We start from the raw sequence: 20,372 nt of genomic DNA, 5'->3' as shown, positions 1-20,372 counted from the left end.
CTGCACAATATGTGCACATTGTAACCATTCTCCATACACATTTATTAAATTGTCAATGGAAGATCAGTGGACCAAGATGGTTGAGAATAAAGCAAGAAGGAATCTGAGAAATTCAATAAGAATTCTAGGCAGATAGCAGCATCCAGGAATTATGAGAGGCATCATAGTTATTGCAGCCTGAAAGATTTGGCATCAAATGCTCCTGCTGCAAATTCACCAGCTCTCAGAATTTGTGTGAGTATTAAAACTCTTCGAATTCATTTTTTTATGTAACATGAACTGAACTTGTTCCAATGATAAAACAAGCGAATGGACATAAAGTACTTAGCAAAATGAATGACGGTTGAATGCTCAAACATTGAACTTTTTATTATAGTCATTATTATCACTTGATATGGGTACCACACCAGAACTCAGCCTGTAGGTATCCAGGAGCATGTGAGTGGGGATTTGGGATGGAAGAATCAGAATAAACAAGGCTAGCAGAACTAATCTTTCCATTTCTTAAAATTACTAGATTAGGCATATCTATCTTCTGTAGATTAAATTTCTTCTAATTCTTTCTCACAGGTCTTATTCTATAATCACTGAGTATTTTTTTTTTTTTTGTCCTGTTCCTCTCTGGAACTTCTCAAGACTTCCTTATGCCCCTTTTATTATATTCTAGACAGGAAAGAGGAATCCAGTAAAATGAATGCCTCAGAATTCCTAAATGACCTTTTCTACTTATATCTCCTCAAAGTCATTAGCAGTTACAATTTGACCTGTTTATTGGCAACGAGTAAGGACATACAAGACAGAGTACCCAAAAGAGAACTAAACCTTTGTAGCGGGCACATAATTTTGCTGCCCAGCCTTCATCCCTCATCTGCAAGGCTAACTGCACCTTGGGAGTATCTCTTAGGGAATGTCTCGTCTCTTGTTTGAAACAAAGCTATTTTAGTGACCTTCATTCCAATCTCAGATTCATTGCCAAGGTCTCAATTTGGCAATTTGGCCTCAGGGACTGTCATATAACCCAACCCAAACATGGTTAATTTTGGAGATGTTCAGTGGAAATCTGGGGAAGAAAATTCTTCACTTTCCTCACTGTAGTTTCAGGAGTGAAATATTCTCTTCCCACTGGACCTGAGCAAGAAAGTTTTAGCCCACAGATGCTTCTAGCAGCCAACTGCTGAAGAAATCATTTTGAACAGCAGAGAGAAAAACTGGAAAGAAACTATGATTTTTATAATATTTTCAGCCGGATCAATTCTGACCTAACAACTTTTGGTTCTCCATTTGTATAAGACAATCAATTATCCTTACACTTTAAGCTGGTTAAGTTTACTTTTTTCGTAACTTTATTTGCAAATTTTTAGTAATTTGCAAGTAAAATAATTCTGAACAACGTGTTTTCTGTTCCTTTGATCTATAGATATATCTCTTCCTTTAAGAAGCAGATACAGGCGTTTGATTTAGTTAGTAAGTAAAAGCAGTGATGTAAGAATGAGTGGAACAAGTATAAATTCCTTCATAATGGTGTCCATTTGTTGAAACTAATTTACAGGCTTTTATTCTGTACATTTTTCCCACTTTAGCAACTTTAACTTAATTTTTAATGACATATGTTAACAGCGGTTATTATTTCTTTGAGGAAGATTGGCCCTGAGCTAACATATGTTGCCAATCTTCCTCTTTTATTTTTTTTTTCTTCTCAAAGCCCCAGTACACAGTTGTGTATCCTAGTTGTAAGTCATTCTAGTTCTTCTATGTGGGATGCCACCAGAGCACAACTTGATGAGCGATGTATAGGTCCATGCCCAGGATCTGAGTCGGTGAACCCCAGGCAGCTGAAGTGGAGTAAGTGAATTTATCCGCTACACCACCGGGCCAGCCCCTGCGGTTATTATTTCAGCAAATATTTTGAGTGTTTTGTGCTTGATCTTATTCTTAGCTCTGCAGATATGGTAGTGAACAAGGATGAAACCCTGGTCCTCCTCCTTTCAGTGGAGATGAGGAAACAAACAAGACAATTAAAGCATAGTGTGTCAGATGGTGACTCCTGATATAAAAAAGAATGTAGGGAAGGGAGAAGTGGCAGTAAGGGAGTTATTTTAATTAGTCTTGTTAAGGCCACACTAGTTAAATAATGTTGAATAGAACATGGCATGTCATATACTAGCCATTCCCCACATTCTCTGATATTTTTTTCTCAAGTGACAGCATCAGCTTGCTAAGAAAGATATTACATGTAACACTATTAGTTGTTCTGTTTACTTGAATTTTACAAAATGTGCTGGATATCGACAGGAAATAAATTATGTATGCATTGCTCCAAAGAACATTGATAATTTATGAATTTCTATTAAACCCATTTTACTCTATTTTATTAAACTTGAGAGCTGTGACCTATCTAGAGATTCCAGTTAAATTAAGCTAATTAAAGCATGGAAATAGCAAGGGTGAAAATGGCATACATGTAAATTGCTTAATGCAAATTTCAGTTAATGAGTAAAGCAAATTTAGAAGTGCCCTGTTTTTTATGCAATTAATCCAGAGTTGTCTCTTTGCCAGTACAGTCAAGTCACAATGATCATATCCATAAAAAAGTGCATGTTTTTCTAAACTTAACTTTTTGCATTTTTATATTTAGAGATTCAGGATAATTTTAATAGAAATACTTTCTTTTGAATTTTCCTGATGGACTGATAGTTGATCTTAGAGTTATATGTTATAGAATTTACTTTGTTAAATAACTATGTTTTATTTTCAGTGAAGTCAACTGGTAATGTTTTATTGTTTTCTTCATCTGTCGCACATCCAAACACATACACACATATGTACTTAAGATATTAATATTTTCTTTCTTTTTTCCTGCTTTATTGAGGTAAAATTGACAAGTAAAAATTGTATATATTTAAGATGCATAACGTGATGATTTAATACATGAATACATTTTTGAATGATTACCACAATCAACCTAATTAACACATCTATCACCTCCCATAGTTACCATTCTTTGTGTGTGTGTATGGTGAGAATACTCAAGATCTACTCTCTGGGCAAATTTCAAGTATACAATACAGTATTGTGAACTATAGCCACCACACTGTATGTTAGATACCCTGAACTTATTCCTCTTGTAACTGAAAGTTTGTACCCTTTGACCTGCATCTTCATGTTTCCCCCACTGCCCCCCCCCCCCCCAGTCCTTGACAACCACCATTCTATGAGTTTGGCTTTTCTAGATTCCATGCATAAGTGAGATTATATAGTATTTGTCTTTCTATGTCTTGCTTATTTCACTTAGCATAGTGTTCTCCAGGTCCATCCATGTTGTTGTAAATGGCAGGATAGTCTCCTTTTTTATGACTGAATAATATTCCATTGGATATGTGGATCCCACATTTTCTTTATCCATTCATCCATTGATGGACACTTGGGTTGTTTCCATATCTTGCCTAATGTGAATAATACTACAAGGAATATCGGAGTGCAGCTATCTCTTTGAGATCCTGATTCATTTCCTTTAGATAAATACCCAGAAGTAAGATTGCTGCATCATATGATCGTTCTATTTTTAATTTTTAAGGAAACACCAGGCTGTTTTCCATAGTGGCTGCAACAATTTACATTCACACCAACAAAGTACAGGGTCCCCTTTTCTCCACACCCTTATCAACACTTATTATCTCTTGTTTTTTTGATAGTAGCTATCCTAATAGGTGTGAGGTAATAGCTCATTGTGTTTTGATTTGCTTTTCCCTCATGATTAGTGATCATATACCTATACCAGGTATTTTCATATACTTGTTGGCCATTTTTAAGCATTCTTTGGAAAGATGTTATTCAGGTACTTTGCCCATTTTTTAATTGAGTTGTTTGTGTCTTTGCTATTGAGTTGTATGAGTTCCTTATATATTTTGGATATTAACCCTCCATCAGATATATGGTTTGCAAACATTTTCTCCCAAGACACACGTTACTTTTTCATTTTTGTTGATTCTTTTCTTTGCTGTACAGAAGTTTCTTAGTTTGATGTAGTCTCATTTGTTTTTTTTTTATTTTTGCTTTTGCTGCCTTTGCTTTTAGTGCTATGTCCAAAAATCATTGCCAAGACCAATGACAAGGAGATTTTTCTGCATGTTTTCTTCCAGGTGTTTTACAATTTCAGATCTTAAAACTTAAGTCTTTAATCGATTTTGAGTTAACTTTTGTGTATGTTGTTAAGAGTCTAGTTTCAGTATTTTTCCTGTGAATATCCAGTTTTCCCACACCATTTATTGAAGAGACTCTCCTTTCCCCATGTGCATTCCAAATCGGAGAGGAAGAAGTTTAACAGTCCTTGTTTGTAGATCTTGTATATAGAGAACCTTAAAGACTTCCTCTCCTCCTAGAAAACTGTTATAACTACTAAATAAATTTGGTGATGTTGTGGGATGCAAAATCAACATACAAAACATCACTTGCATTTCTATATGCCATCACCAAGTTATCAAAAAAGAAATTAGGAAATCAATCTTATTTATAATAGCATAAAAATACTCAGTAAATTTAAGCAAGGAGCTTAAAGACTTGTACACTTTTGATTTGATGAAAGAAATTGAAGACACAAATAAATGGAAATATGTCCTAAGTTCATGGATCAGAAGAATTAATATTGTTAAAAAATCATTATTACCCAAAGCAATCTACAGATTCCATGCAACTCCTATCAAAACTCCAACGGCATATTTCACAGATATAGAAAAAGCAGTCTTAAAATTTGTACATAACGATAAAAAACCCCAAATAACCAAGCCATCTTGAAAAAGATGGAAAAAGCTGGAGGCATCACACTTCCTGATTTTAAACTACATGTACAGAGTATAGCTAAGCAATTTCATGGTATTGAATGGATGGCATCCATTTTATTTGGCCAAGCAACATGCAGGGACCTTAGAATGACATCAGTGCTCTTGTGCGAGCACACACCCTAGATAACATCTTGCAGATTCACACACACATGTAAGTTCCTGATATGACTTTCCCAACAGTTCTTGCGATCAGCAGTCTCTTCTGCCCCCCAGAGCCTTCCCCTTATGTACTTCTCTGACAGGACTCTCTTGTGGTCTCTCTAAATTCTCCTCCTTTGGTTTGAATTGAGCAATCTAGCCTTAGCCTTAGAGGGACACCCAAAGCACTCCACTCACAGACACTAATCAAGTCACGTGTCCCAGGTCCTGCCACTGTCTGCATTCTGCCTTGACCTGCCAAATAATATGTAGATAATTTAAATAATTTCAAAGCAGCTACTCTTTTGGAAATTTCTACGTATTTACCTTTCTGAAAACAAAACATGAATTAAATAGTTCATGCTTTTGCTGCTTTTTGAGATATTGTGTTACCAAGATTCATCTGTAAAACAGAGATAATGATCGTAACCTTATTTTTCTACAGTTAGTATATCCTCTATTTTACTTAATTTAATTTTATTGCCTCTTGTTTTTGGTGAGGAAGATTGGCTCTGAGCCATCATCCATTGCCAATCTTCCTCTCTTTGCTTGAGGAAGATTATCTCTGAGCTAACATCTCTTCCAATCTTCCTCTATTCTGTATGTGGGATGCTGCCACAGCATGGCTTGATGAGCTGTGCATAGGTCTGTGCCCAGGATCCGAACCCCCAGGCCGCTGAAGCAGAGCATGCAAATTTAACCACTATGCCACTGGGCTGGCCCCTTTTCTTGTTTCTTAAAGCCCTGTTTTTCATGCATTTTGGTTTTCAGTTACACTAATACAAGTTTACATGCAGTTAGTAACATTGTAAATTGCTTTAAAAAGGACAAACATGTGTCTTTTAATTCATCAGTATTTAAATACTTAAAAATAGGTTATTTGGTAAATTAATTGGCATTGCTTAATTTGTAAATTTTACATTCCATTTTTACACACTTTGAGGGACATCACATTTGAACTTAATAAAATGACATTCATTGTAAACTTTACGCTGAGCTATGAAATTCAAATGTATTCAAACATACATTACCTTGAAACATTAAAGAGAAAAAACATTTTGCTAAACATAAAGACATAAATTATCCCATGAATAATGCCTGATGTGTATTTCAGTGATGGCCATATTCATTTTATCACTATCTATAAGTTCTAATCCTTCAATGACATATTATAGAAATAAATTGTTCATTAAATTACTTATATTCTGCTAAATATTTAGTACATGTTGAATGACATAAAGTCCTGCAGATCATTGAAGTAAAGTAAAGAAGGCCTAAATTCAAATGGAATTTTACTGACTTAAGTTAAAAGACTATATTTAAAAAGACAGTTTACTTTTTATCACTCTCTTTCAACATAATCAAAAAGACTCTGCAAAATGGCTTTTGTACATTCTGAAGTTGAATAGTCCTTATTTTACTATTGGTCCCTACAATCAAAGAGAAGAGGTATTATTTGGAGAGCCTTTTAATTTTCTTTGTTGACTGACCAGAAGCCAGGGTCCAAATAAAGAGAGGAACTCCTCCCAGACCTGTTGGAAGAAAAGAAGAAAAAACTCAGTAACATAGGAATTGTGTAGATAGTATGGAAATTGGGAAAATGCTAAACAAATCCAGAGAGTCAATCACTGTTCTTGAACGTCCAGTCAAGGGTATAATGATACCCACAAAGTACAAATGACCATCACAACCAGAGAAGAGCTTACTCAAGCCACGGATCTTAAGATGATGATAGGGTGAAAGAAATATCTCTAAATCAATTTCAATTGTTTTTATTTTCTGATAATGGTCTGAGACTGAGCTCAGGTTCCTTACATGACACCTGTAATGACCACACATTAGTAAAACATGACCTCTGATTTCTTGACCTTTCTTTGTTTCATTAACAGGCCAAATTTGCAGATCAGAGAGACTAGCTTATTCAATTACTAAGAAATTATGTATCTTTACTCCAGTTTAACAAATAAGGGTATAAGCCCTAAGAAAGTAAGTCACTTTTAGGTCAACTAGTTTTAGAGTAATGATCCTGTGACTTAAACCAAGGTCGTGTCACATCAAACCTCATGGGAACATCCTATGAGACCATAGCATCAATTTTCAGAATCCCAAAGTAGAATTGAGAATTTGGTCACTGCTAATCATACACTGCATTAACATGAATCTTGGTTTGGTGCAACAAGAACACCTCATCAAAAGATTACAGAATACTCATTCTAAATTGTCTGAAGTGGTGTTACATACAGCACATACTTAGAATAGCACCCAAAAGGCACTGCTTGTATTTTAATGAAATGGCCTGGGAATATAAATAGTCACAAATCTACAATAGACACTGGTCATCTTGTAGTACATTAAGGAAGTTTTTGACAAAATTCTCATTCTTTTCTTCATGTGAGGCTGTTATAGAACATATCCCTTGATTTCCCAATACTTCTAAAACTATATTTTATATTCAAATCTTAAAACTCATACATATTATGGCAGCAATATTGGTAATTACATATAAAAATCAAAGGGACTTTTTAAAATTCTCCGAATCATAGCACCCTGAAAAATAGATACCTTTAACACATGAACATATAAATATATTTCCTTCTAATAATTATATACTTATGTTTACAGATATATATGCAAAATTAACTCTGGGACATATAATATATCCCATTTATTATCAAGTTTATTTCACTTATTTTAATATTTTTTCTTTTTTAAAATAGTTTTCAAAACCACTGTCTTTACTATACAGTAATAATATCTATTATCTCATGTTTGCTTATGCATTCTCTAAATATACTTGTTTGTGGGATATTCAGTTTTCTTTCCAATTTTGCTACTATAAATTCTATGTTGAACAAGAAATTTGTATATAAATCAATTTTATAAAATCACAAAGGTGGGAAGATAAATACAATCCTAAATATTATTACTGATCCCAGAATAATCACAGCAGAAAATTTTATCATAAATTAGAAACTATATTAGAATAGTAAAAGATACACATAAAAGAAAGAACGATCAATATGCAAGCACACATCTTAAATAATTGTTTGTCAGGTGAGCGCTAGATTTCAAATACTTTGCCAGGTGATTAAAATTTTACTTGGCAAGTTTCCAAAGCACCTGGTAAAAGAAGCTAAAAATGGAAACTAGACACACTTCACACTTTCTGTCTCAATTTGGTAAAGTGCATTTGAGTGAAATGTAGAAATCTTACATACCTGCTCGCTATGCAGAAGATAAGTAAAAATATAAAGGGCAGGACCTGGAGAGGGGCAACGCATTTCAAATTAAATGCAGGGTCTTCATGTGTCGAAAATAAACAGGCCTCACCCGCTGTTCCTTAAAGCTCAGCTTACATCTTATAAAAATTCAGAAATTTTATCATATGGAAAAAGAAATTCCCGAAACTCATCATCTCAGTTCCTCACTTAAGAACAAGAGCCAAACTTATCTACGAGACCAGCAATATCTGTGATATTTACAAGTAAATATTTCATTTATAAAAAAAGACTTGAGCCATCAGAAAGGCAGAAAGTTTCTTACTTGAGTCCCACAGCTCCATTTCATAATAGTGAGAAAAGTGTCGGTTTTCCAAATGTATCATGTAATTTTGTTTTATTTTTACCTAATACAAGTCATAGATGCCTATATGTTTGACTTAATTTTATATGAATTCTAGTATTAGGTTTTCTCATTTTAGTTATGATATCGCATGGTTTTGAGAAAAAAGACAATTATATTGTATCTCACATGATGTTCACACAACCGTGTAAAGTAAGCGGTTATTATTATTCCCTTGGAACAGTCAAAATAATTGCAGTCAAAAAAAGTTTTATGTGACTGAACCAAAGTTATACAAAAGTTGTTTTGTGAGTGTTATTCTTATGCTGTTCCTGTGAATAGCTGAGTCAAGAAGAAAAGAATTAAGTTCTGTCAAAAAAAAGTTAAGAGAATAAAGCCAAGGAAGATATGAATAGCTTTCTTTATCTATCATTTTATATCCTTAGCGTATCTTATATGAAGGCTTATAAGGCAATAAAAAACAGAGAGTATAGCTTTAGTTAAATATTTCAAAAGTGTATTTGTATATTTAAAAAGCTGAACATTAGAGAAATTAAGTGAGATAATTATCCTAATAATCAAGTACCTACATCTGTGACATATTGATTTGTGGCAATAAACTACACGTCAAAATTAATCTACACATTTTATTTAAATGTTCTGTTTGTAACACAGGACGCTCAAGCGATTTCATGCAATTTTAAAGCTGTATAACCGATTAATAAAACGGTTACCTTAATATCTCTAAACTAATACACACAAAAAAATTAATAAAGCCAGAAAATGATGAGTTACTGACACATGTATCTGGGAAGGGTTCTTTATAAATAAAGCAACGCAAACTTCCTTAGCGTAGGGAAAAAATGCATGAGCATCAGCAGAGAAATCAGCTTGCACAGGGCATTGCTTTAAAGCGTCTGATGCCTCAGCATTTCTCCTCTTTGTGGAAAGAAACCTATTCTTGAATTAAAGCTGGCTAAACAGATAAAGGTTGAACTTTTCAACTGGCAATGTAGGTATAGGAATTGCTCCCTCTTTTACTCAGACAAGCAGTAAAATTTTACTACACATCACCAATTGGGCTTTTCAGCATTAAATACCAGAAAGTCTATTGTGTGGCTGTGCGCAATATAAATGAGGACTGGAGAGGTAAACAGTCGTCTAAAACGGTTCACGTGAAGATAGAAAATCTAAAGGTAGTAAATCACCTCTTTTTTGTTGACAAGTTTTCTGCCTCTTTGATATTTCAACTTCCACATGAGCAAAGTACTCTGAGTTAAAGGAGTGAGAAAGAAGGATTGAATGAAAATGAGAAAAGTAAAAATTGGAGTTTGTATGGCTGGGCCAGATGTATAGAATCATTAGTTTGATCCTAGTTACAGGATTTTATGGAAGACAATAAAAGCTACATAAAAGAATGCTGATAACATCTCTTTGCTCTCTATTAGCCTTAGTTTAGATGTGTATGAGAGCGAATACGCACCAGGGAGAAGAAAGGTTGGAGAACTTTTTTTTTTTTGACCATTAAGTTAATGGAGCTGATAAATGGATTGTAACATTGACACTAAGTGACAGTCTCGTTCCTTTAAAATCTGCTGTTTCATTCTAGTTACTTCAACCTTGAATTTCTAATGTGTGCAGCCGTTACATTTAATAGTTGTGTTTGGTGATTTTATGTGATTCCAAAGAATAATAAAAGAAATGCCATTTCCGCCTGAGTAAAGAAAGATAAAACACATTAGTGAAATTTCAGATCTATATCTACATAGAACTGTTAAAATTTATCTAAAATGAGATCCATTTGATTTTTCAGACTGAAGATCAGAAAGAATGGTGCCATGTAGACAGTGAAAGGGATTTCTTTTCTTCCTGTTTTTAAAGACCTAGGGTAGAGAATAAAATTATCTTATTGTTTTCACATAATTGTTCTGTTCCTGGAGAAAAAAAGCGGTCACTTTCTATACCTTTTTACATGCAAATCTAACATCCGTAGAAAAAGAATAATATTTATGGCCTATATATCTTTAAATGAGGAAAATTTAATAACATAATTTGGAAAGAGTATAAATGAAGTTTTCTTTGTCAATAATCTTGGGAAAATGTGTTGTTAGAAGTGAAGAATGAGGATTGGGATTTCCCCTGTTAAATCTACCTGAATTCCAGTCAATACATTGAATGAGGCATACATATTTTTGAAAAATCTAATTCTTTATCATATCTCCACAAAAAATTTTGTATCTCCACAAAATTCTAGAAAATGAGATTGTAATTTTTAGTAAGATTAATAGAAATTTAGTGCCAGATATTTATTACGGGGAAAATTGATCATGAGTCTGGGGAAAAATTTCATGGGTTTTTATATTGGAAAAAGGGCAACTCTGGCTTAAAAAAAGAAATCTGTTCCAAATAAACCAAGAAAGAAAGAGACAAAGAAGAAAGGAAGGATGGGAGGGACTGAGGGAGGGAGGGAGGAAGGAAAGGTAAAAGGAAGTGAGGGTGGAAGGAAGGGAGGAAAGAGGGGTAGAAGGAAAGGAAGGAGGCAGGGAGAAAGCAGGAGAGGGAGGGAGGGAGGAAGAAGCAAATAGATCAAACACTGATCCTTGCATTTGAATAATATTGAAGTTGTTGAATAGTATGGGTAGGTTATTATCTTTTTAATTATAAAATTTTAGAAGATTCAAAATTCTTAAAACTACAAAGGTGACTAAATAAGTAAACAAACAAACTCAGGGAATATCTGTTTCCAAAAACTGCATCTTCCATACCAAAAGCAACAAAACAGACCAAAGGATTACTTTTGTAAAGTCATCATGTACATAAATGCTTGATGGAGAGCGAGGAAGGAGTCATCTCTAATTTATATTTCCGTACCTAGAAGGGAATATTGAAACTGTTCATCTAACTTTTGTGGCTGAGAGTAAACAGGATACATTGACACAAATATTTTATAAAGCAACATTAAATAAACACCACCTAATGCTGGCACAGTTGATCAATGTGTAGAAATTCAACTTGACTGATACCATAATTGTCTTTTATTCAAAGGGCATTTTCAATTAACTGTAGAATTAGCTAGCATAAAGAGATGCCATACAACTTGGCTATAGTTATTTATCAACCATGAGGAATAGTGATTCTGGTTGTGTAGCTCACCCTTGTTTTGAATAGTGCTTCTCTGGTGTGCTTTGGTTCAGAGTATCTTTTCTAGACAGTCAATATATGAAAGATAGACATCAAGACCCTGTTCATTCTTACTTTCACTTACTTGTTCTTTTATTTATATAGTCACACAACAATTATTTTTAATTTCTTACGTGGTTCTTTAGCATAGGCAGAGATAAGCTGGGCTGCCATTATGGCGTGGTTGCCTTTGGCTGGAGGGTAGAGACTAGAATCAGCTGGCTCACTGAGATGACTGGTGTCCTGGATTGAATAGCACACCCTCCCAAATTCATGTCCACCCACAACTTCAGAATAAGCCCTTATTTGGAAGTAGGATCATTATAGATGCAATTAGTTAAGATAAGCTCATGCTGAATTAGGGAAGGTCCTAAATCCAAAAACTAGTGTCTTTATAAGAGAAAGAAGAGAGATTCATACACAGAGACACAAAGAAGACACACATAGGGAAGAACACCATGTGAAGATGGAGCCAGAAATTGAAATGATCTGTATAACAGCCAAGGAATGCCAAGGATTGCTGGTAACCACCATAAACTAGAAGAGAAGCATTCCAGAAGCAACCAACCCCACTGACACTTGATTTCAGACTTCTAACCTCCAAAAGGTGGTTTGTTGTGTTAAACCACATGGTTTGTGGTAATTTGTCACTGCAGCTCTAGGAAATAAATACAGTGAGTCTTTCCCTTCTGGCTTTATGTTAGTTGAGTGTCCGTCCATTTCCTGTAGCTCTGTCACTATGGTCTCTCCAGCTGGACAGATGGATGTCTTCTACACATGCTCAGGGTGCCCAAGCGCCCCAAAGGAGAAACTGTCAGCGTTCTAAAGGCTGAGAACTAGAAGGGGCATAGTGTTATTAATCGAAGCAAATCTCAGGCCACATCCAGATTTGTTAGGAGGAGACTGTGGCAGAGAATGAGTACCCAGGAACGATATATTTCATTGGTGGTCTCCAATGTTGTTACAGAACCTCAAGTGAGTTCAGCTCACTCGTTGCCCAGAAAGCCAATCTCTGACACCGGGTGTGATGGAAGAAAGTAGGAATTTTATTTTTGCACGGCGCTGAGCAAGGAGAGAAGGGAGCTAGCTCTGAAATCCCAATCTCCGCGAAAAGCTAAAAGGAAGGGTTTTTATTTGGGGCTTTAGGTAGGGGAGGGGGAGCATATGGCCTTGCTGGTCAGAGCTTTCCCACCAGCCTGTCTTTGGCCTTGAGACTACTTACAGAGAGGCAGAAGCCTGTGACCTTGCTGGTCAGCAGCTTTCCCACCAGACTGGATCTCTTTGCGGGTAGGAGATAATCCAGGTGCTGGTCCTTGGCGGTGTCTGTCTCCATGGAGGATAGTGGATTCTGGAGCCAAGAAGCCAGAGAGTAAGAAGGGAATGGGTGTTTTGCTTTTAACCCCATATATGCTGGGTTTAATGTGGGGAAACTGATATCAGGGTCGATATCAATGTCAACAACGTATAATAGTCTCTGTCAAACAGGTAAAGATGACAAATGCCAATCAGGTGGTTTGGATTAAAACACCTTGTAAAACTTTAAGATTTTCTATCAGAGTAACTAAGAAACGGTCACGCTGTACGACAACAAATCAGAATTTATCAGTTTTTCCTTCTTACTATTTTCACATCTTCTTAATATCTATTAAATGTATTTGTTACACACATATAGAATCTACAAAGTTTTGATTAGGAGCTAGTAAGGACAAGCTAAGTTGTACTGCATTGCTCTTAATTATTCACAGCTGACTTTGGAGCCCTTTAGTGACAAGAGTGAAATTAATGCATACCTAAAAGCTGTGAAGTTCTAAGAATTTCCTCGATTTTTCAATTGGAGAAAGTATCATTGCTGGTTCACTACACAATGTGAAGCTTTGAACTAGAGTGTAAACATGGCATTCAAAGATTTCCTTGCTTTCATGAACTTTCAATCTATTGAGTGATACGGTCAATACACAAGAGAAAAAGTATTTAACGAAATTCCAGTAGTGATAATAATTATGATGAAAACTAGAGCAGAGTAAGTCATGTAATTTTAATTAGAGCTCACAAAAGTTTTTTCTGAGATGATAATTTGAGTGGAGATATGACTTAGCTAAGAGAAGGAGCCACTTGAATATTTTGGGGAACGTGCAGGCAGAGCAAATAGTGAGAACAAAGGTCCACAGATAAGAAAGAAGGATTCAGTAATAATTTCAGGAATTTGTGTAGCAACACTTCAATAGTTTCAGTTTGGTCCAAAGATTGTTATTTCTTTCATGCCATATTCTTTCCTATGTGCCAAAATCCACTCTGGCTCAGCTAAAGCTGCTATATGAATTCTTGTCAGTTAGCTCACCATTTAGCAGTCTCTGACCAAGGCACTAGATTTTATTAATGGCTTTTAAATCTTTGCTGCCAAAAATGATTCACTTCTTTAAGGATTTCTTGGCAAAAATTGATGCATTACTCACATGAAGTTAGCCTCACAACTGAGAATCAACTGAAAGAAATCATATATGTGTCTCAAAGCCTATGATTTATCTTAATTCCTTATGTAACATCTTAAATAAAGATTTCTAGAACTTTCTGGAAGCTCACAAATTACTGAAGTGTAAAATCTATCATAAAAGGTGGAATGAAAATTTTAGTTTAAAACCACTACAGCACACCTGTGTTCTCCACCTCCCTGATTAAGTAGAACTATGTCTCAAAGAGGTACAAATGTTGTAAAAAAAATAAAAGTGTTTATTCACACCAGGTGTTATTAGTCTTATTTCGCCAACGTTTAAACAGTTATGAGAAAAGCACTCAACAATTACCAACGCGTTTTTCTGTCACTTTTGTCAACCTGATCTCTTGAGAAGAAACGCATTTTCTTTGATAATTATTTCCCTTTCTTTTCTGTGGCAGTCACCATTCCAAGTGTTTGGCGTTTTGTTCATTTGATTAGTTTCCCCATAAAATCCCCCTCGCTTTCTGCCCCGCCTTTAGTGTGTTCTGACTCCTGAAATTATCTTGGCAAACGATGGCTGCCATCTTTGGAAAATCTCCCAGAATGCAGCAGCAGAGGCTCCAAAGGCCAGATTCTGGCTACCAACAGTGTTCCTTTGAAATGCAATTATTTTTTTCTAATTGAAATTAAGGTCAATTAATGTACTTATAAAATTATCATTACTGTCTTTGCCTTTTATTTAGAGTGTTTAGATAATTCATATTTTGTGTAATTTTGATATGTTTGGGTTTAAATCTATGATTTAGACATCTGTTATGCCTTTTCCCATCCCTTCTTTGGTCTGTTTTTTTGTCTTTACCTTCCTTTGAATAAGCTGACTAATGTTTTGTGATTATATTTTATCTCCTGTGTTTGCCTCTTGCCTATAACTCTTTACGTTCTTTTAATGGTTGCACAAGGGTCACATTATAGCACTTTAATTTATCATAATCCATCTTCAACTGATACACTATGTCACATAAATTATAAGAATCTTCCAACAACACACTACTCTTTGTCCTTAGCTGGCTTTGGTGCTTATGTTGTAAGACATTTTATTTCTGACTATATTATAAATCTCACATGTATTGTTTTTATATTTGCTTTAATCAGTTCATTCTATTATATACTAATTTATCATTTAAAAAGTATTTCATATTTCCCCACCGTTTCTCATTTCAGTGTTTTCATTCTAGTTGGTATCATTTTCCTTCTGCTTCAGGGGTTTCATTTAATATCTTTTCTGGTACAGGTGAGTTGGTTGTTTTTTCTTTCAGATTTTGTATGTCTGAAAAAATATTCTTATTTTTACTTCACTTTTTAAAGTTATTTTTCCTGGAGATTAATCTCTTAAGTTGTCAGGTTGGCTGTTTTTCCTTATATTGTCTTCTTTGGCTTTTCTTTTTGAGCAAGATTAGCCCTGAGCTGATATCTGCCACCAATCCTCCTCTTTTCGCTGAGGAAGATTGACCCTGAGCTAACATCTGCTGCCAATCGTCCTGCTTTTGCTGAGGAAGATTTGCCCTGAGCTAACATCCATGCCCATCCTCCTCTACTTTATATGTGGGACGCCTACCACAGCATGGCTTGCCAAGTGGTGCCATGTCCGCACCGGGGATCCGAACCGGGGAACCCAGGGCTGTCGAAGCAGAACGTGCAAACTTAACTTCTGCACCACTGGGCTGGCTCCTGACTTATATTGTTTTCAATGAGAATAAGAGGACTTCTTATCTTTGTAACTGTGTGTGTGACGTGTTTTTGTGTTCTAGGGTCCTGTGTAGCCGTTCTCTGAGCTGCCTCTGACGCTCAGAGAGTCCAAGCCTACCCTATTCCTGACTCTCCATCTGGACCTACACTCACTAACCCTACACAGTCCAAGCCACAAAGTGCACTCTGTGGGCCCCAAGTGTACCCTGTTTGCCTTTTGGGGAAGCCTCATATTCCACTTACCTGAACCAGGCACCACCCTGGATGCTGGAGTCCTCCATGGCGTTTAACAAGGAGATTATTTCCTGATGGAGAAGACCAGATGAAGGGGCCAGCTCCCCCATCGCGGGGTGCTGACAGTCAGGCTGGGTCTTGTAGAGAGATCAATGCCCTGAGGCTGTTCTTCAAGGGAAAGGCTCAAGGAACAGTCAATGATGGACTCTTGGGACTAACTGTAGACATCGCGCTATGGCTTGGAGGAACAATTGGACCGAGGATGTGCATGAGTGCCTGGGTTTTGTTGTGTGTGAGTGAATATGCGTGTACATGTGTTTGCATGCTTGTGTTTCCTTTTTCTTCTCCACCTACTGTGGGGAGTATGACAATTTAACAAGCGCCTGATTCTTTCTTGAGAGAAATGCGGGATGGGGAACCCAAGGTGCCTTGGGACCAGATGTCCACCTTGGGTTTGGGTGCAAGGGCCACGTTTTCTCGTGGACCCAACTTGTGCTGAGAAGCCATTTCGTTCAATGGGATAGCTGCCCAGGTCTAGTGAGAAAGTCCACTCTGCCATAGTTCTGGGCACCAAGCTGTTTTTGTTTTGTTGTTGTGTCCAAGAGGTTTCTTAAACAGCCTGTGACAAGATGCAAAATGATTAATGGCAATAACAACCATATTCTATCAGCTTCACACCACTTGTCACTATAATGTGTTAAAAAAGAGGCCTCAGGCCCCAGATGGAGTCATCTGCCCCCTACAACAGCAAATGCAGATTTAATTGCAGTTTCAACCCCTCTTAACAGTACAGCCTTTGGAATAGTCATTCTGGAATTTTCTGATCAGCAGTAGTGAGGTAATCTGCGCAATAAAACTCTTGCTGTTTCTTTCTCCCCAAAATAAGATCAGTTGGTCTGAAACAATCCTTTCTTTTCTTTTGCTAATCAGTTCCTTGCCCCACTCTCCTTCCTACAAAAACCTTTCTTTTGTACAACTCCTCAGAGTATCTACTTGCTGGATGCTGATTGATTCAAGAATCCCTTAATAAAGCCAATTAGACTTCAAATTCACTTGGTTGAACTTAGTTTTTTAAGACATTATCCTGAAAGACATCCCTGGGCTCACATTTCCTAATGGGCTGCCCAAAGAAATGAATCGCCTCAGTTCAAGACCCTAATACATAGGGATTCCAGAGACTGCTGGAAAGGAGAGTGGCTTAGACAGCTCTATTATCCATGCCCTACTCTTATCAGTCTGAGAAGGACGTGGGTGGAATGAAACTCTGCAGGACAACTTGAATTTCCAAACTTAACAAGAGGCAACCGAATCTGCAGGCAAGGCCCCAGGCCTCAGGGAGGTCTCCTGGGTCTGGGGCAGAGAGTAAGGGGCAGGAGAGGCAAAATGGCAGTGGCTGGGACCTGACATCAAGTTTCTTTCTTATACCTGTGCCTATCGCCTCTCTCCCTTAAGAACAGGTGGATGACTGCCACTGGCCATGTAAACCAGCCAGTCAAAATCCTTGATGAAGATGTCCTCATACTGTAGCTTGTTTCCCTGTAGGCATGCCCATGGCTTCGTGAGTCTTCATCTTGATGACAGAGACTTGGTCTGTGAGCAGGAGGGTGAAAACCAGCACCTACCCCTTCAGTTTCCTTCAGTTCTATCTTATCCTGCACATTGGCACTTGGAATTTGATGGACACTGGACCCTTTTTTATGCATAAGAACTTCTCCTCAAGCATGAGTCTGTCCTGTATTTTCAATTTCTTGCAGACAGGCTCAGTTCCCATAGGAGGGTTAGGGTGGCGGGGGGAACTAGGAGTGTTAGGGCTGGAGCTGGGACACGTACCACAGGTGGAGCAAGCACAAAGTTTGTAAATATAATCATGGGGGTTGGGCAGGGTGCCATGATAGGAGGGGTTGAGGGAGGCATGGGCACCATGTTGGTCCTGGGCATATGGATGTTGGGTGGCATGGAGGTGAGCACTAGGCATGAGGGCAGTTGGACCACTGATACCAGAGCCAAGGTACGACCATACTGTGGAAGCAACTGTGGTGTAGACGTGAGGTGGCATTGCCGGTGGTCAAAGCACCACACTAATGGATAATGTGAAGCTGCGGATGCTGGTGGCTGAAGACAGAGGACGTGGCTTCTGGGAGATTTCACTGGGCTTGCCAGGACCAATCTTCTCTTTGGTGTCGTCTTCCGGCACCAGGCCCTTGGCCTTGTGAATGGCCTGATCAGCTCCTAGAGGATGATGTTGGCCTGGGTTGCTTGCTGGGTCCCAGCCATGCTGCCAGAGTGGCTGTCCCATGTCTCCTATTCTTTGGGCTTCTGGATCTCCTTCTCCTGCATCTTCTTATGGAAGTCTGTTTCCTCTACACCAAAGATTTCAGTACCCTACCTGGCCAACTGTTTCAGGTTGTTCTTGATTTCCAGACTTGATGCAAATGCCTCACTACCACTCTGCTTCCCGTGAATGGAGCCATCTTGCTACTTCAGCTAGTGGAGGTCAAGTAGTGCAACGTACATAGGTTCCTGAATTTTTTGGGGCAGGAATCTTTACTCCGGTGATGGGAGACACAAGATATTCATCTGGAGCAGGGCTGGAGGAAGGGAGGTGGAAACTTTGGGGTCATAGTCTTTCCATAAAATGACTTGGTCTGGAGTCAGGGGCAGAGGCAGGAGGCATGTCCTTGGGGGTAAGGGGCACTTTCTGCCTTTCTTCATGATCTGAACCTTCATCCAAGTCTTACACTTTTGTGTCCGGGTCCAACTGGGAAGGAGGCTCCTCTGCCTTCTCCTGTTTCTTGTCCTCATCAATAGACTTGACCTCCTTCTCGACCTTCTTACTCTCCCCAAACTTCTCATTGAGTTCCTGAATGAGGATTTGGGCCCCCAGCATCTCCAGGGTGATGGAGGGAGGGAAATTCCCTTGCTCATTGTGTTTGAAGTCCACCATTTCCACCACTTTGAAATCATGCCAATTGATCTGCTACCCACTCCTTCTCCTTCTCTTCCTCCTCCTTTTTTCTCTCCTGCCATTGGAACTTGGTCCACTTCACTCAGTAACATACCTGGTCCAAAACTTCTCGGGGGTTCTCAGCCCCTTTTTTGAGCTTTGCAATTAAGCTTTTAGTTGGATTCAAGATCTTGGTATAATGTTCCACCAGCTTCGTGAAGTAGTTGAAGAGGTTGTGCTATGGATAGAGGAGGTCCAACCGGTAGTCGAGCTTCTCTTTCTGGATCAGCTGGGTCAGAAACTGGCTACAAACTGAGGCTTCAGCTTCACTGTGCCTAGGTCGAAGGCTGAGATGGAGGTGGTTCTGTGATGAAATCAAACTCAGGAGGGAGCTCTTTGAGTGCTGTGGTCTCTTGGATGACCAGGGCTTGGACCTTCTGGGGCAGCTGCTGCTGGGTGGCTTGCTGCTGCTGCTGTTGCATGACCTTGGGGATGGCGGCCATGGGCTCCTGAACCTTCCCCACCTTGAACTTGCTGACTTTGTGGCGGTAGGAAGGGTTGTTGGGGTTCAGGAAGTCGAACGTGTGGTTGTTGATCTGGATTCCGTTGTATCTTAGCTCCAAGTTCATGTCTCTTTCTAGCCACAAAGCTGGCAGTCTTTTCAATGATATTCCTGACCTCTGAGAGAGGGTAAATGATCCCCAACACTGGTGTGGAAGGGGTAGATCCTCCTTCAAAGATGCTTCTTCTGTGTGCTATTTGGGCTCAGTGGCTGCTGGTGGTGGTGGGGACACCACCTGCCTAGGTGTGGCCTGCATGACTGCAATGCTCAGAGCCACCAGTGGGCCTAGGCTCATGTGTGATTCCTTTTAAGGGTTTCTCTGTGCCATTGGCTTTAGGCTAATTGATTACACTGTGGCTTGATTTCTTTATGTTCCCTATATTTTTTTATTTTCAGTTTATTTATATTATTTTCATCAAATTTAAAAATTTTCAGCCATGTTTATTCAAATATCTTCTTTAACCTCATTTTTTCTTCTCCTTAAGTAACTCCAGTTTGTACTTTTTGAGGTTACCTGAAGTTGTTACTCAATTCACTGATGCTATATTTTTTGAGGTTTTTTTCCTTCTGTGTTTCACTTTGGTTTCCATTTCTATGTTTTAAAATTTACTATCTTTTTCTCCTGCGATGCATAATCTTTTGTTAAACCCATGTAGTGTATTATTTTAGGCTTGAGTATGTATCTCCTAAGAATAAGGTTTATTTCCTACATAAATTATAATAACATCATCATTT

General features: G+C 37.8%; 1 pseudogene; it reads right to left on the bottom strand.

Annotated features, from left to right (window-relative positions):
- Window positions 1–17,537: 17,537 nt before the first annotated feature.
- Window positions 17,538–19,893, bottom strand: LOC100057928 (splicing factor 3A subunit 1-like; annotated as a pseudogene).
- Window positions 19,894–20,372: the final 479 nt, after the last annotated feature.

The sequence above is a fragment of the Equus caballus genome, chromosome 30 (genome assembly GCF_041296265.1).
Source record: "Equus caballus isolate H_3958 breed thoroughbred chromosome 30, TB-T2T, whole genome shotgun sequence".
Lineage (NCBI taxonomy): Eukaryota > Metazoa > Chordata > Mammalia > Perissodactyla > Equidae > Equus > Equus caballus.
This window is presented reverse-complemented; position numbering and strand designations above follow the sequence as displayed.